The sequence below is a fragment of the Micromesistius poutassou genome, assembly GCF_964030765.1.
Source record: "Micromesistius poutassou genome assembly, chromosome: 1".
NCBI lineage: Eukaryota > Metazoa > Chordata > Actinopteri > Gadiformes > Gadidae > Micromesistius > Micromesistius poutassou.
The window spans coordinates 14,548,142-14,551,986 of NC_140271.1; positions in this window are offsets into that span (position 1 = coordinate 14,548,142).

Below are 3,845 nucleotides of genomic sequence, written 5' to 3' on the forward strand. Positions count from 1 at the left end.
CCGCCCGCTGGAGCCACGTGACTGTTACCTACTTCTTCTCAAGCTGCATTCAAACATAAAAAGCGCTTTGTTCTGACGTTTAGAAAGCTGACGTCACCCCTTGCCTCTGAGCGGTCTCCTTTAGAACCGGCCGTCGGTAAGACGGAACAGGAGAGAGGTGCCAGAAAACGGTAATAGGGGAAAGAGTTCTTTAGCGTTCAGAGGTACCGCCGCTGGGTCTGCACAGAAGCCCGTCCCCGGAGTCCGCTGCGGGATCCCACCTTGGTCCCAACGTGATCTTCAAACGAGCAACCAAGGCCTCGTTCTCCGCTTCCATTGAAGTTTCTGGATGAATGAATGAATTGGTTATTGGTAGAATCTGGCGTGTGGAGATTTATCGGCACAGCAAGTGACCTACATTTGAGACATCAAAGGTTTTAGAATTAAATATAAAATAATAAAAAGCCTATAGGCTATGAATGGAGTCACTCAATGGATTTTATGGAATTATTCATTTTTGGAATTAAATGTATATTCAAAGGTAGATGTTTATTCAGCCACATTGGGTCTTAGCAAACCTCTACAATCCCTCAGTGTGTTGTTTCATTTGTGAGTCTGGTTGTATGCCAAGGAAAGGCCGGGGAAAAGTGAGAAAAGTAGGCACCCTGGGTTTAATGGAGAGAGCTCCTTGGCTTAGTTGAGAAAGCACCCTGGTCTTAGTGGAGAAGCACCCTGGGGTTAGTGGAGAAAGCACCCTGGTCTTAGTGGAGAAGCACCCTGGGGTTAGTGGAGAAGCACCCTGGTCTTAGTGGAGAAGCACCCTGGTCTTAGTGGAGAAGCACCCTGGGGTTAGTGGAGAAAGCACCCTGGGGTTAGTGGAGAAGCACCCTGGTCTTAGTGGAGAAGCACCCTGGGGTTAGTGGAGAAGCACCCTGGTCTTAGTGGAGAAGCACCCTGGGGTTAGTGGAGAAAGCACCCTGGGGTTAGTGGAGAAGCACCCTGGGGTTAGTGGAGAAGCACCCTGGGGTTAGTGGAAAAGCACCCTGGGGTTAGTGGAAAAGCACCCTGGGGTTAGTGGAGGCCAAAGTCCTGACCAGTCTCTACCCTCTCCAGAAAGCAGCCCTAGGTCAGACCGAGGCAGGGTGGACGGCCGGTCGGACCCAGGCAGGGTGGACGGCTGCAGGCAGGGTGGACGGCTGCAGGCAGGGTGGACGGCCGGGGATTGCTTCACGGTTGCAGCTCTGCCAAGGCTAGCATTCCTCAACACGCCGTTGCCTGGTGGAACTTTTGTTCCACGGTTAGTGTAAAAAATAAGAAAAAAAAGAGGAAAAAGGCCGGTGCCCTATAAGTGGACCCCAACGGGAGGAAGGGAGTAAAGAAAATGAGCAGGAGAAAGGGAGAAGTGAGTGGAATTAAACGGAGTGACGAGCCAGCGGGCTGGAGACGGGTGTGTTAAAACACCGCTGGTTCACCCGAGGCCTGCAGACCTCCTCAACCACATCTTCAATTCAATCACTTTATGTTAAGGACTATTAGCAGTTCTATAGGCTTATATTTCATAGGCCTAACGTTTGGGCTTAAGGGAGAGCAGTTGGTGTGTTATTTAGGCCTTCAGTATGTAGGCTTAATGACACAACTACTGAACAACTTCTATAGACCTACTTAATCTGTACTTCACCTTTACAGGTGAATTATAAGGTCAACTGGGAAGGTCAAGTTAAAGGAGGCAGGGAGTAACGCTACTTTGGACTATTGAGATATTATAGGCCTACGTGTCTTCTCTGTGTAGGCCTATAGGCTTATTTGAATGTTCGGTGGAATGAATTTGTACGTTGCGATGGAAACGTGTGAGGCAATCAGGCCCGGTAGTTTATAGGCCTCCTTAAAATACAAGGCTGTGTTTTGAAGGTTTGGCGTGAAAATGATATTTAAATGTAGGCCTAAGGCAAGGAAATGCCATAACATTATAACGTCAAATTATACAAACGTATACAAATTTACATTTTTTATGTGTCTTTTGACATTATAAACGTTATAAGATTGACATAAAATGACTGAATTTAAATTAAATGCATAGACATACCCTAGTTTCTTACGGCTGTGAGTTTTTTTTTTTATATACCATGGTTATTGGAATAGGCCTAAATTAATAAATGTAGTAAGAAATACATCAAATATTTCTTTATTAATATATTGTATCTAAAACCTCGATTTTATAAATTCCTAAAAACATATTTTAATAGAGATGTTCACTGTAATTATTAGAGAAAAGCTTTTAGTTGATTAAACAAATAAAGATAAATATATATATATGTATATTCAACCTTAATGATCTCCAATTATATATTTGATAATTAGGCCTAGTAGAAAATCTAAAATCTAAAAAAATCTTCATTAAAGTAACAACACGTTTTACTACATTTTACTGCTCATGTTTTAGGATTTAAGAAAGCAAAAGAACCGCTCTGAATAAATGTCAGGGATAGGCCTATAAAAAAAAATCCCTTCACAAAATACTTTATGGGGACATTGTATCGCGTGTGAAGACCCAGAAGGTGTGCTTGAACACATGCTCATTCTGCACACTAAATGGTTTCCTACCCGCTTTGATGGCACTTGAAATAGCTCTTAAATCCGACGTGCGCTTTAATCCAGAATACACGGCACTTAATTAAGAGTAGATTAACCCCAAATAGAATACTCTGTAAAGAAATGTCGGTATTTAAGAGGTGAATCCTGAGTTAAATCAACATTAACCATACACACATATATATTAATACTGATATTAAAATGATGTCACGTGATGTATGAATTAAAATAAGAAAGAAAACGAGATTAATTTGCCTACCCTCAGAATTGATTAAACTGGATTTAGGCCTACGTCGAAGGATCATGATTTATTATTTTAAAGTGTATTTAGGCCTATTATATTATCTCAAGAACGAAATGATGGAATCATTAAAAGGCCTACTGAAATGCCATTAAAACACCGTAGTGGTCTATATTATTGGCTGGTAATAACTAGGTTATTCGATTTTCTAGTGGTAAGTCGATGATTCCTCCAGACTGCGGCGGGAATGAGGTCACTTCCTCCAGGACTGCGTGTTGTAGACTCTTCCTGCCGGTGTTCCGCACCTGAGAACCACAACACACCGGGTTGAGGTGAGGTGAGGTGAGGGCAAATTAAAAGGTGACGCAAGGCGCAGGTCCTACACCTATACTGTAAGTGAGGGTCTCGTCAGGCGGGCCTCCCCACCGCCGGCCCCCCCACTGCTGCTCCCCGGACCCAGGACCCCGGACCCCCGTTTCATTCACACGTCAGATACGCGTCTTTTTCAGGGTGCTGTCTGTCTGTCTGTCCCGCGCCCCGGCCGTCTCCACCCTCCCTCCCTCCCGGTCGGCCGGTGAGCTACTAATCCCCTGCGTCCCTGCTTTACTTTGAGCCCGTATTTAATTCCCCTAAACCCCAGCTGCCGCCCGGGTACTCGTTGAGCGCGACAGACTGCGGAGCGGAGCGCCGGGGTTATTAATAATTCACCAGCCCGCCGCTGCGCTCCCCGTCCCGGACACGACGCGCCGCCGCACCGCCGCGCCGCTCAGGACTCACTTTCACTTCCAGTGTCTGTTGACGGCAGGCCACACCGAATCACGTAGACACGCATACGCGCGCACACACAGACACGCACACACATCACGCAGGCCCGCTCGAGCGCTTGTTTTGTTAAAGAGTCTATAAACGCCGCGCGCTCGCGTCTGTCCTCCGACCTGCTGAACTTCTCCACGACGGCCGCGCGGACACGTGGAGGTGTCCGTCTATCTCTGCACCGCTCTGGTGACACCGCCGGGACAGGTGAAGGAGCACCACC